This window comes from Oryctolagus cuniculus, chromosome 12, assembly GCF_964237555.1.
Source record: "Oryctolagus cuniculus chromosome 12, mOryCun1.1, whole genome shotgun sequence".
In the NCBI taxonomy this organism is placed as follows: domain Eukaryota; kingdom Metazoa; phylum Chordata; class Mammalia; order Lagomorpha; family Leporidae; genus Oryctolagus; species Oryctolagus cuniculus.
The window spans coordinates 58108126-58122643 of NC_091443.1; the positions used below are offsets into that span (position 1 = coordinate 58108126).

Below are 14518 nucleotides of genomic sequence, written 5' to 3' on the forward strand. Positions count from 1 at the left end.
TCCTCAAATGGCCACAATGGCTGGAGCTAGGCCAGACCAAAGACAGGAGCCAGGTTCTTCTTCAGCTCTCTCATATGGGTGCAGGGGCCCAAGCTCTTGGGCCATCCTCTGCTGCTTTCCTAGACTCATTCGCTGGGAGCTGGGTGGGAAGTGGAGAAGCCGAGACATGAACTGGTACCCATATGGGATGCTGCCAACGCAGGTGGAGGCTTCACCTGCTATGCCACAATGCTGGCCCCTAAGATGCTCTTCAGGAACCCCTTACTTATTGCTTTGGAGAATTAAGGCAAAGTTTGTGATGGCTGTAACTTTCTATTTAGTGTTCTTCATTCTCAATTGTGCGCAGACACCAGACAAAACCTAACAGCTCAATCAAACCTTATTATGTAAGATTTAGTTCAAACTCTTATGAAATGTGCTAAGAGAGACTTGATATTGCCTGAATTAAACTTTTTCATAAATTGTTATTTTGTAGGTTAGAAAAACTATATAGTGGGTACCTTTTCTGAATATCAGTAAGTTCTTCTGCCAACTATCCAGAGCAGTGGCAACAAACTTGCTGTAGATTTGGTAACAGTGAGTCATGAGAGTGGGTGGAGTCTGCCTCTGTGTAGAATCCAGGATGCTCAGGGTACGGTTAAGGAGACTCACTTCTGTTTGTATTCCACCATGCATAAGCTTCATTGTGCAAAGTTCTAGGGCAATTTTCTCAGCAAGACTTCTGCAATCTAAAACAGGAAAAGCAAATTAAATTCTGAAATAAGAAAGCACTTCTCTTCATTTGAGCTATTTCTTGGTTCTTACTCCAGTGGAAAAAATGGACATGATAATATCTATCTTGATGGGCTGCTCTGGGGTTCAGTATACTTTTATATATTTTATATATATAAAATATTTATATATTTTAGTTCAATAAAACTCTATATATTTTTACGTAAACTCTTCTATAGAGTTTATGGAGCAGAGAATCAATAAATGATACCCATAATTTTTATTTCCGAATTATGACTTTGTCCCCAGTCAACAAAATTGAGTGAGTTTACTCATGGACCAAAGGAAGGTGCAGCTCTGAATAATTAACCACTGGATTTGTTTTACATGGAAATTTGTAACAGGATGAATCATAGTCATACAGACTGTGCTTTAATTAAATTAGCTCTTAATATATGGGATTGACACTTTCATAAAATCATAAAGTATTCATAATTCGCTGGACACAGATTAACTTGGGCATTATTTATCCTTTAGGAACAGTTAAAATAGAATTAGAAGACCTTGCTTCAAGGCTGTGTTTTTCTGAAAGGTAACTGGGGTTCAATAGGATGAGATGCTACAGAGTTTAAATGATGAAAATAATTTCAAACATGTATATTTGAAAGTGGATTTGCACTTGATCCATTTCATAAACTTAAAGGCATAGAATTTTGGCTCCTAAGGCCATAGATAGGTTATATTTTCCTGCAAATCAGCTTCTGCCATTGAACATAAATTATGTGGGACCTTTTTACAAAGCATCTGCTTATTTTTTCAGCTGAGACATTTACTAGATCTTGCTCCAAAAGAGCAAGGAGGGTAATAAAGGCGCTTCTCTTTGGCTTTTCACAAAAATTCTGTGATAAATCTCTGAATTTTTTTTACTATTGGAAAGAGTAAACATATGAGCTATTCACTAGACATAGACGCCAAGTAGAAAGCGGTGATGAGCAAAACTTTTTTCTCCTTCTCCATTCTTGGGATGTGTAAATTCTTTAATAGAGACTTTGCAAACTTTTTTCACAACTAAAAATTCCTCAGTATTAAAGCTCAGTGAAAAGAAATCTCAGTGCCTGGAAGACAAGGCAATCAAACCATGTGACAGTCCCATATGCAACTCCAAATCTGTCCTCATAACTGTCTGTAGAGCTCACAAAAGAGTCACACATGTAGCTATTGGAAGAATATCTTACACAATTTGGCACACAAGTTCTAAGATTAGCAGCTGAAGAGGGGGAGGAGGAAGAGAGGAACATAATAGATTAACTGACACCCATCCACTATCTTTCTAAATAGTTTGGAATGTTAAAAATATTGTTTTGATCAATCTATATATACACCCTCAAATTTGAAAGAGAAATTCAAAGCATGTTGTGGTTGAAAGAACAAATGGTTTTTTAAAAAGAAAAAACACACACACACTATGAAATATATGTCACTGAACAAGGGAGTCCAGCCAGCTTCCAAGTGGCATGTTAACATGATGAAAAGCAAATCCAGGATGCTGCGAATCAAAGAGGCACGGGTCTATTTTTAAAGAGGCCTGTGTCTCCCCATCCTGTTTGCCAAGTACAATTTTTTTTGGAAAAGCCCAGCCTCCAAAATAGGTAAGCATCTAAATGTTCCAGTAGTTACCTACTCAACACTTGGCCACCTCTTCCCCTTACAAAACCTTAATCTCTGTACACATCATCCATGTTAATTACTAGACAAACAGAAAAGCTGTTCAACTAGTTCACTTCCCTTTTCCTTGAACAGATTGTTTGAGACATAATATGAATACTAATTAATGATAAAATATCTGTGAGTGTTTTGAAATATGGACAAAGATAGCACTTTTAGAAAGGCGCCCGGATAGATCTTATGCAACAAGCCCTCACTGGGCACATGAAAGGTCAGGCTACAGCTCAGTGATATGAGAGCAAAACTGGCAGAGTTCTTGGCTCTAGTTCAGTGGGAAACTGTGGATCACTTTTTTTTTTTTTTTTCAGGGGAAATTGACTTTCTTTTGAACTTTTTCTTCCTGTTAAATTGGAAGAGATTAAAATAAAAAAATCTTCACAGAGTGAAAAGTAGAATTTTGCTTGAGGTCAGCTAGAGTAGATGGAAGAATGAAACTCCATCATGGTTGATCCAGGATTATGGGTCTAAGTTCTCTAATAAGAGAAATATAAGCAAGTTGGGTTTGAGCCAATGCTGAGTGCCCAAGGCTGATTCAGATTATCTGACACAGGAGCAGGGGAAAGGTCATTTCAAAAAATGTGAACCCTGGGGCCAGCACTGTGGCCTAATGGGTAAAGCCACGGCCTGCAGTGCTGGCATCCCATATGGTCACTGGTTCAAGTCCTGGCTGCTCCACTTCCTATCCAGCTCTCTGCTATGACCTGGGAAAGCAGTAGAAGATGGCCCAAGTCCTTGAGCCCCTGCACCCTTGTGGTAGACCTGGAAGAAGCTCCTGGCTCCTGGCTTCGGATCGGTGCAGCTTCGGCAGTTGCGGCCATCTAGGGAGTGAGTAAGCGGATGGAAGGCCTCTCTCTTCTCTGCCTTTCCTTCTCTCTCTGTGTTTCAAATAAAAACATAAATCTTTAAAAAAAAAAAAGTGAACCTCTTCAATACAATTTCCCCTATACAAAAAGTTTGCTTAGTCTCAGAGAGTGCACCTATAGAGATTTAAGAATTATAATTTTCTGGTAAAGGACAAAGAATATTATTAGGTTCAATTAGGAAGACAACTGAATAATATTCTCTGTAGTAAGAGCTTAAAACACTGTCAAATCATGTTGTTACCTCCCCTTTCCTCCCTTTGCTGTACTCTCTCAGAAACTTTTCTCCTTTGATATACCAGTTTTTGCATTCTCCTCTTAATTTGAAATCTAATATGAATGCTTAAATAATGCTTTGTAATTCTTTGGACTTCAGTAATTGTAATTTTGTCCCAATACCAAAGAAAAGAGAAGTATCCAGAATTAAACAAAACAACAATATAAGTTATGTTAACTTTAACGTTGTTTTTTGCATTGAATTTTATCAATGGCATTAGAGAAACTATTTTGCCTCACTCCAAGAAATGAAAGTATTTCACAAAAATCTTATTTGGTAAAGAACTGAAGTTGGCCTCCATCTTTATTTTATGTCCAGTTAGTCCTTATCTGTGTGAAGATTAGACAGAGGTTTCCAATATTTTGCTATAACTAGATGGTTCTTTATAAGACCGTTTCAAGTTTTGCTATGTTCTAGTCTTTTTTGAATGAGGGAGAAATGATAAATTACCTGCATTTCTAAGCTTTTCTTTGCATTCAACTAAATCTAGAACAAAAGAGAGACATCAAAATCAAATTATTGAATGAGACACTGTTAACAATAGTTGCGTAAAATAATAGCGAAGTAACTCCATACATAAAGAAGGAAGAAGGAGGAAACAGTTATGACAATTCATTTTTCATCTGGATTACTGCTAATTGGTCCACCTGTTTCTACCCTGTCCATGTTCAAGCCACTGGATGAATGACCGTTGTAGTATGAAAAGTCAGATCAGTTCAGCTTTCTGCTCAACCTCCTGGCTCCACATCGTCCTCAATGAACAAGCCAAACTCCCTCCTCTAAGCTGGGCACAATCCCCAATTCCTAGTACTCTCCTTTTACTTCTGTCATTCTCCTTTAGGTTCATTTTGCTCTTTCCACATTAATTTCCTTGCAACAAACCTCAAACTTGAAATATTTCCACTTTAGCAAATTCCCCTACTTCTTTATTCTACCTGGGTTGCCTTACCCCAGTAATCTTCTTGGCTTAATTCTTCTAGTCCTTCAAACTGTAGTTCCAATATCTTCCAGTAAGCCCTTCTATGACTACTTATTTTGAAAGGCAGAGAGGCAGAGGGATGGAGAGGGAGAGAAGGGAGGGAGAGAAGAAAAAAGGGAGGGAGGCAGGGAGAGAGAGAGAGAGAGAATGAATCTCCTATCTATTAAGTACAAACTGATTTCCTAAGGATATGTGAACAGTAGTTTAACCTAGCATTAATGGCTAACTTTTCTTTAAAATTTAAACTTGTATACTAGGTAAGATTATAAATAAGCATTGCATTTTAATTAAGTTTGAGTGAAAATGAACTATGGAAAATCAAAGATACTATCCCCAGCACCTAGCATAGGGTTTGAGCTATGAGCACAAAGTAGGTGTCCAATAAATACTTACTACTTAGTAAATAATGCATAAGCCCACATACTTTCAGGGTGGCCAATTCACCTTGTTCCTTTCTTCTTTCTCTGCTTAACTATGGAGATTTCATAGGGAAAAAACAATATTCCTTTATCTGCTTATCATGTATATAAGTAAAAGAAGTCAAACAGTATGAGTTGATTAACTATTTTTTTTAAATTGTTATCAATCACATAATTATATTTTCTTCCAATCAGTAGAGGACAAGGCCCAACATCAGGCAGAAGATGAGGGGCTCCCCTCTCCTTTAACATCAGAACTTCTCTTCCACAAGGCGCTAATGAAATGAAGAAACAAAGTGTTGATGCACAGAGAATTTTCTTTCAAGGGATCTCTTTAGCTCTAAATTAAACTCCTCATAATTCTGACACAATGAAAGTAAGAAATCTCCATGGAACATAGGATTCAATAGGCAAGCCCTATGACTTTAGTTAGTAGATTATCCTGACACCAGCTTATGTGGCCATGCACAAGAGAGGTTAGGGTCTTTATGCAATGTCGGAGAAGCATCATGAGGACTCAGGAATAACTTATTTCTCACAGGATACTCTCCATGCTGCTTGCGCACTTCGAAGAAATCATCTAATAGGGTCCCTAACAAACTTGAGTATTTATGTATCTTGAACACAACTTTACAACTGGATGATTGTCTAGGTGCTGTCATAATTTTTTTACATTATGAATATTTTATGTTTTTATCTAGAAATGTTTTATTTAAGGTACACAAACTCATTAATTTCATAATACAAATTTAGGAACATAACGATTCTTCCCACCCTACCCTCCTATGTCGTAATCTTTGAGTTTCAGCGTGTCCTACAATACAAGAGCACAAATAGCTCAACAGAGAATAAGGAAGGACATATACATCAAAGCATGCATTTTGGTAGAACATTTATTTATTTACTTATTTTTAAAAATTTATTTCTTTATTTGAAAGGCAGAGTTACAGAGAGAGAGAGAGAGAGAGAGAGAGAGAGAGATCTTCCATCTGCTAAATGGCTACAACAGCTGGAGATGAGCCTATCGAAAACCAAGAAGCCAGCAGCTTCTTTCAGGTTTCCCATGTGGGTGCAGGGGCCCAGGAACTTCGACCGTCTTCTGCTGCTTACCCAGGTGCATTAGCAGGGAGCTGGATCGGAGGTGGAGCAGCCAGGACTTGAACCAGCTCCCAGATGGGATGCTAGCACTGCAGGTGGCAGCTTTACCCACTGTGCCACAGTGCTGGTACCTGGTCGACCTTTACCAAAAACAATAGTGAACAGTACTGAACCCTTATGATGTAACTTGAAGGAGTCAAGTCACCACTTAAGGTTACCCAGGTAGTACAGGACAGGCTGGGGCATGAGTATAGGGCTTTTTGATGTCAAAACTCATGCGATCTTAACTGCTAAATCACATTATCTTTAACTTCCACTGTCATTTTTCTCATCTTGGCTGTGCGGCTTATCTCCATCCTATTTCAATATTTGATATGAAATATTTCTATATGTCTAGTGAAGCTTCAGAATAATGCTCATTACCTTTTCCAAAATTCCAATGAATAGTGCAAATTTAGTGTCAGATTAGTGTGGTCAATAGAGCTTGAGTTTAGGAGCCAGCAAGACCTGCATTGTGTGCCTTTGGACAAGCTATCTTGTGAAACCAGTTTTCTAATCTGTAAAATGATGATTGTGATATCTGCATTATATGAGTAATACTTCAAAAAGTGTGGACATCAGAATTAAAAGATGAGTTTATTTTGGTGCAAAAATAATTTTAAATCCATGCATACAAGGAGTCTTCACATTATGAAAATGTATGCTAAGAAAAAATTATGCATGGATTTTTAAAAATTCACCCAAAAGAAACTTAGTTTTAATTACAATTTTCCAGATACCTGTGAAGTACTCTTTTGTGTGTATATATATATTTATATACATATATATTTATATATATTATATACATATATATTTATATATGTATTTATATATATGTATATATATATTTGCAAGGGAGAAAAACAGAGATGGAGAGGGGGAGACAGACAAACAGAATTTGTGTGTGGTGGTTTATGTCTTAAATACCCACAGCAGCTAGGGCTGGGCCAGACCAAGACCAGGAGCTGGGGAACTCAAGTTGAGTTTCCCCTGTGGGTGCCAGGGACCCAATTACTCAAGCTTTTATGTGTTGCTTTTCAGGGTGTCCATTAGTAGGGTGCTGGAATCAGGAACAGAGCCAACATTGAAACCTATGCATTCTGATATGTGTGTCCTAAGCAATGTTTTAATCACGGTGCCAAACACCAGCCCCCTTTATATAGTCCTGAAGAGGAGTATAGGTAACTTACATAGAGTGCTCAGTACTTTGTGGATAATATATAAGTAGTAATGTTGAATCATCTGAAAATTGTATGTCCCATAAACAAAGAAAATATATTCATAGTATATGGATTTGTTTTATTTTTATACTTGGTAGTTTATTACTTAAGCATTGTGGTCATAGCTTTTTTTCCTTCAATTTTCACTCATTTTCTTTTCCTATTTATTGCTGTTGGTTTAGTTACATGACTAATTAACATTTATTGCTTGTGACAGTCTGAGAAAGTACTAATTAATAATTTAATAGTAAAAGGTTAATTTAGTGAGTTCTTAAATCATTACAGATTCTGTTCTTTCAAATGTATATTCATATGTAGCATAAAGCTAATTATGATCATTCACTTATTTATTCTGTAAATTTTTACTGAGTGTCTGCATGTGCCAGGCACTGAACTGAAGGAGGGCACTTATGTCTGTTGATAATATTCTGCGGGTACAACTAAGGAAATGTGATTTTTCACAGGATCCACATTTGGGGAAGGCAGGATAAATAGGGAAGAATCTAGAATGACTAACAGATGTCTAGTTCTACCTAGTGGCAAAACTTGTAAAGGTGATGCACTCAACCAAGTATTTTCTTCTTAAAATCTAACTCATGGAATCACTGAAGGTGTTTAAATCAATAATAGAAAATGTACAGGACAATGATGCTAAAATTAAAGAGAGTAAACAAAAAAATATAAATGGTAAAAATACAACTAGTACCATCACAACAATATAAATTAGGTGTAATACTTTATGATGGTAACAATCACTGAGACTGAAGGCAGAAATTTTAGGCTACTGATTTATGCATAATTTTGAATTTTCATTTTCCTTTTGTTCCATAGCAAATATCCAGTCTTTCATGTCAGTACTCAGAAGGCATAGCAATGTCCTCATTAAGATAAAACTCGAATATGATTCTAACCCTCAACTTTGAAACTGGTGTCTCAGAGCCATTTCAGCACCTGTGTGCTCAAATTGCTAAAATTACAACAAAGTCACGTAGCAGGAGAAGTCTATATTGCAAAGGGGTGCAGCCATTGGATCGGTCTGCTCTTTAAAAACCTATTTAGAGTTTCAAGTGCAAACTGCTTGCTGAACAAAATTTCTCAGACACAATCAACTAGAGGATTTCAACTAAATCTCAAGTATTTCATGAAGAAAAGATGTATTATTTGTCCAAAGAGAATGAAACACCTGTTTTTAACAGTGATTTAAGTCAATAGGTAATAAGCTAAATCTTTGTTATGAATGCATTCTGGTGTCTGAATGACTGTTGCCCTTTTGGAGGGCAAAGTGCACAAAAGATTCGGTGACCTTATGACTCAGCAGTCAAATAACTACCATTATGTTCAGTCAATGTAAATAAGCAGGGCTGACAATTTGCTAATTGGCCACCTCTGAGAACCTAATCAATTAATACTTAGGGCAATAAAGACCTCTTGCTGATTAAGTTAGACAGAAATAATCTTTTTCTGACAGGATGAATGCTGCAAAGTAGCAAACTTTTAATAAAATGATTTTTCTCTCTAATCAGGACTTTCTTGTTTAGCTAACATGGTGAAACCAAACTATGAAATGTGATGTTTTTTTCATTTTTCTTTTTTCTTTTTTTCTTTTTATTTTTTTGACAGACAGAGTGGACAGTGAGAGAGAGAGAGACAGAGAGAAAGGTCTTCCTTTGCTGTTGGTTCACCCTCCAATGGCCGCCGCGGCCGGCGCATCACGCTGATCCAAAGGCAGGAGCCAGGTGCTTCTCCTGGTCTCCCATGGGGTGCAGGGCCCAAGCACTTGGGCCATCCTCCACTGCACTCCTGGGCCATAGCAGAGAGCTGGCCTGGAAGAGGGGCAACCGGGACAGAATCCGGCGCCCCAACCGGGACTAGAACCCAGTGTGTCGGAGCCGCTAGGCGGAGGATTAGCCTGTTGAGCCGCGGCACTGGCCGAAATGTGATATTTTTGATCCAACTGTTTTTAAAAGCTTTCTATTAAAAAAAAACAACCCACAAATACAAGTGCAATGCATATGCTAAAACCCTCTAGTGCTTATTTGAGTTATATGACAATCAACTGAACATGACATGATCATTGAGTTGAAAACACACACATTTTCTTAATTCTATGAAGTCCACATTAAAATTCTAGAGAAAATTATGAAATTTAATAGAATCATTTTTCAATTTGGGTTTTCTGAAAACTACTTAGATGATACTAGATAGCATGCAAGGGGCATATAGTTTCTCTTTTAATTAAAGACAGCGGTGTTGTTATTGTTTTTCATGAAGATATTTCATGGGAAATGGTCTTAAAAGAAAAAGTTCACTATATTATAAGAGAATTTGTTACTTTAAGTCACCGAGCAGACTTTTCTCTTCTATAATGTGCTCAATATAAAGCTGCATCCTTTTATGTAGCTTTATATTGCTCTGTAGAGTAGGTAAACCCTCAGTCTCTATGATGAAATGCAGTCATAATTTGTAGGAGCTTCCAGAATTACTTTCTGTTTACAATGTATAATATCTGACTTGGCAAAGGACTAAGTTTATCATTTTAGGTTAAAAATTTATCATTTGGACACAGTGACGAAAAATTTATAATTTTTCTCCTCTGAGAATAAGTTTTCCTGTTAAATCTCAGCAACTTCTTTGGCACAGATGATACATTTGAAAATGTACATATTTTGTATAGAAGAAGAGACATGGCTCCTTTAAAAAATAGCTAAAAAGCAACAGCTGTGTATCTGCAGTAACTGCTTCATGAAGCTTTTAATACAGATAAATATGCAAATGTGTCATACTATTTTTAATACAACACTTTTATGCAGTGTAGTGACTGAAAACAGAGCAAACATTCTGTGTATTTAGATTTATAATGAGAAATATGCACCATTCAAAACTGGAATTATTGTCATGTTGTATGGGTAATAGCAAATATGTTTTTGTATGGTAAATAAAACAGTGCTAAGACTTAACAAGAACACTGATGAAGGCAAGGGCAGTAGATGTCCTATTCCACTACTCTGTCATCAGTGTTATTTTAAAAGCTATAAATCACTGCTCCCATTATTCTGCATGTGAGATAACACACATTTAGCATTTAGCAGCATTTCTCAAATAAGGCAATTTTGTCTTGCCACTGGGTTCTTTTAAAAAATATTTATTTTAGAGGGAGGGAGAGAGAGCGTGAGAGTGAAACAGAGCTCCAGTATGTAGGTTTACTACCCGAATGGCTGCAATGGCCAAGGCTGGGTTCAATCCAATCTCCCAAGTGGGTGGCAGAGACCCAACCTACTTGAGATCTCTCCTTATGCAAGATCATTTCCCAAATTCCTTCCACAGCCAGGGCTGGTCCAGGCCAAAGCCAGGAACCAGGAACTCAATTTTGGTCTCTCACAGGGTGGCAGGAACCCCACTTACTTGAACTATGATCTGCTGCCTCCCACAGTGCACTTTGGCAGGAAGCTGGGACTAAGAGCAGAACTGGGACTTGAACTCAGGCACTCTAATATGGAATGCAGCTCTCGTCACTGGTGTCTGAATAGTTAGGCCAAATGCCCAAGACCATACTGATTTTGAAGACAGGATACCTCAAGTTTCATAATTTAGATTAGTAACTGAAATAGTTAAATCACACTACACATTTTTTAACAGAATCATGAGAAATTCATAATGGAGTTAGAACTAAATCTTATAGGTTCATTTGGATCTTAACTATGTTAAACTTTTTCTTAATGTTACCCATAATAACTCCCCCCCATGATTTATTATGAAAAATGTCAAACAGAAAAGTAGAAAGAGTTTTACAGTGAATAGCCATATATGCTACCGTCATTAGCATTTTACTATACTTGCTATTATCTTTCTGTGTACCACAACTCTAACTTCTGGTTATATTGTGAATGCTGCCCTTCTTTTTCCCCCCAGTTTCTTAATAGACTTTATCTGGAGCAGCAAATAAAGAGTTCCCGTAAACCTTTTCCAGTATTCCTTCTAGTTTACCCTACTTACAGATTAGAGTGGTACATGCATTACAACCGATGAACAACAATTGATACATTGTTATTAACTAAACCCTGTAGTTTACACTAGAGTTCACTCTGTGTTTTCTGGGGGTTGACAGATGCACCTATCACTACAATACTTCACAGAATACTTTCACTGCCCTGAGTTTCCCCTGTGGTCCATCTGCTCGTTCATTCCTTACTTCTCTGGAACTCCTGGCAACTGCTTATCTTTTTACTGTCTCCATAGTTTGCCTTTCCTAGAATGTCACATATTTGGAATAATACAGCATACAACTTTTCAGATTGTCTTCTTTTCACTTAGCAATATGTATTTAAAGTTCTTTCATGTCTTTTGTGGATTCACAGCTGATTTTAGTGTGACATTCTGTTAGGTGAATGTACTAAACTTCACTGCATTTGAAGGACATTATTAGTAGCTTCTAATATTTAGCAATTAGAACGACAACTTTTATAAATATGCATACTGGGTTTAATTATGTATGTAAGTGTTTGACTCATTTGGGTAAATAGCAAGGAACACAACTGCCGGATTCTGTAGTTCGTATTTGTTGTTTTGTAAGAAAAAGCCAACCTGTATTCCAAGTGGCTTTACTATTTTGTTGCTACAATTATTCCAGGTGTAGCCACCGGGAGCTTGTGCAGAATCTCTCCCATCTGCTTGACATATGCTTATTCTTTTGTTTTTTGAGCTCTGCATTTCCTTACTTTCTAACATTATAATATGCTTCAGGCTTATCTTATATCTGTTGTGATCCATATGAAGAATCAGCCATATCTTCAAGGAGACCTGGTTCTTTTAAGAATAAAACTTCGAAACTGAGGTTGAGGTGCTGCCACTGTTGTTGCCACAATAATTATGTTTTAAAAGTAACAAAATAGTGAAGAGGCAGAATTTGAAAATTCAACTCTTTGTAAGTTTAAAAACTTAAGAAGAGTTAAGTCAGCAAACTATCTTGAATTGTTCTGTTTTATCCAGAGTCTTAGGAAAATCATGCTATCCTCAATAATATTTTTTAATTTTTGATTTTAATCAGCCCTTTTTCAATCTTGTAAAAAATTATTTTTCAGGGCCAGCACTGTGGCATAGCAGGTAAAGCTGCCGCCTAGGGTGCCAGTATCACATATGGGTGCTGGTTCAAGTCCCAGCTGCTCCACTTCCGATCTAGCTCTCTGCTATGGCCTGGGAAAGCACCAGAAGATGGTCCAAGCCCTTGGGCCCCTGCACCCATGTGGGAAGACCCGGAAAAAGCTCCTTGCTCCTGGCTTCGGATCCACTCAGCTCCGGTTGTTGAGGCCAATTGGGGAGTAAACCAGTGGATGAAAGACCTCTCTCTCTCTCTCTGCATCTCCTTCTCTCTGTGTAACTCTGATTTTCAAGTAAAATAAATAAATATTTTAAAAAATTATTTTCAGGGCTAGCATTATGGCATAATGGGTTAAGCCATCACCTGAACAATGGCATCCCATATGGGGCTGTTTTCCTTCCATCCAGCTCCCTGCTAATGCACCTGGGAAAGCAGTGGAAGATGGCCCAGGGTTGTTGGGCCCCTGCACTCACATGGGAGACCTGGATGAAGCTCCTGGCTCCTGGCTTTGGCCTGGCCCAGCCCTTGCCTTTGCCACCATTTGGGTAGTGAATCAGCAGATGGAAGACCTCTGCCTCTCTCTGTGACTCTGCCTTTCAAATAAACAAAAATAAAATCTTTTAAAAAATGATTTTTCATAGAAATGACCAAAACATCAAGAGTAGTTGCTTTATTACCAAAGTGGTCTCATGTTAAGTGAGAAGAAAACCATCCAGAGATGCAAAAAGCCAGTGATATTCTATGTGTGTGTGTGTGTTTGTATGTATTTAACATGCTTCTTCAAAAAATCAAACAGTATAAAATGTATAGAAAGAAAAGTCAAAATTCTCTAAAACCAAAATATTTAGGGGTAAGCATTTTCAATGTTTTAGACCATTCAATTGCCTTTTTAGACCTCTTTCTATTTGTATGCAACCACATTGGGTAATAAAGTAAGACAGCTTAAATATAAACTAAACTTATATGCAACTTTACATGAATGGTAGAACAGTACTATATGATATATGCTGTTTGGCTACCTGCTTTATTCATTGACAAACAGGTCATGGCAGTCTATCCTTATCAATTAACATGGATATACACATATACCAGCCTTTTTAATTCTGCATAATATCCTGAGGTTCTATTATGTTATTATTTATTATGTTTCTATTGTTAAATAGTTAAATTGTTTCCAAAGTACTGTTACAGATTACAGAGATCAACATCCATGTTTTCAGATTGTCCCCTTTAGAATAAACTTCTAGGAACAGGATCATGAATTAAAAGGCAATAAATATTTTCATCAGAATAAATATTGCTAAATCGTCCACTGGAAAAGTTGACCAATATACAGTGTCATTAACAGAAAATTAATTTTTTCCCTGGGATTAAAAAACCATGTCTGAGATTGGCATTATGGCACAGTGGGTTAAACTGCTGCCTGAAATACTAGCATCCCATATGAGCACCACTTCCAGTCCCAGTTGCCAATTCTGATCATCTCTTTTTAAATGTGCCTGGGAAAGCAGCAGAAGATGGCCCAAGTACTTGGGCCCCTTCCATCCATGTAGGAGACCTGTATGGAGTTCCAGACTCCTGTCTTTGGCCTGGCCCAGTGAGAGTGAACCAGCAGATGCAAGATCTATCTATAACTCTGCCTTTCAAATAAATAAATCAAGTTTGTTTTTTCTTTTAAACTAAGTTTAAGCGTGGATTTCTTTTTCTTTTTCTTTTTTATGTGAAATGGAGTGACAGAGAGAGAGAGGGAAATATCTTCCATTTGGTAGTTCACTTTCCAAATGGCTGCAATGGTCAGGCTGAAGCCAGGAGCCTGGAGCTCCTTCCTGGTTTCTCACATGAGTGGCAATGGCCCAAGCACTTCTACATTAAGAAATCTTTTCTTAATTCTGGAATATCCTTACTCATGATATATTTGAGTACTACTTTTAACCCGTTTTTTTTAACCTATTCTTAATCTTTTCTTCCAGAGTACAAGTGGACACGTTAGGGATCTCTGTTTTAAACATTTATGTTTTTAACTTCTGTCTCATATTATCCATGACTTGGTCTTTCTGTGTTGCATTCCCACGATGGCTTCAGCTTTATATTCCAG

The 14518-nt window shown here is 37.3% G+C and overlaps 1 long non-coding RNA gene across 1 annotated transcript in view; it reads right to left on the bottom strand.

Moving 5' to 3' along the window:
• Positions 1–592: 592 nt before the first annotated feature.
• The window catches only part of LOC138844664 (uncharacterized), an 87814-nt gene continuing 73888 nt past the window's right edge, over positions 593–14518 (bottom strand). The window contains exons 2-3 of the long non-coding RNA XR_011380845.1: positions 4024–4059; positions 593–728 (exon numbers count right to left, since the gene is read on the bottom strand). This is a non-coding gene — a long non-coding RNA (uncharacterized lncRNA). The remainder of the gene's footprint in view (positions 729–4023; positions 4060–14518) is intronic.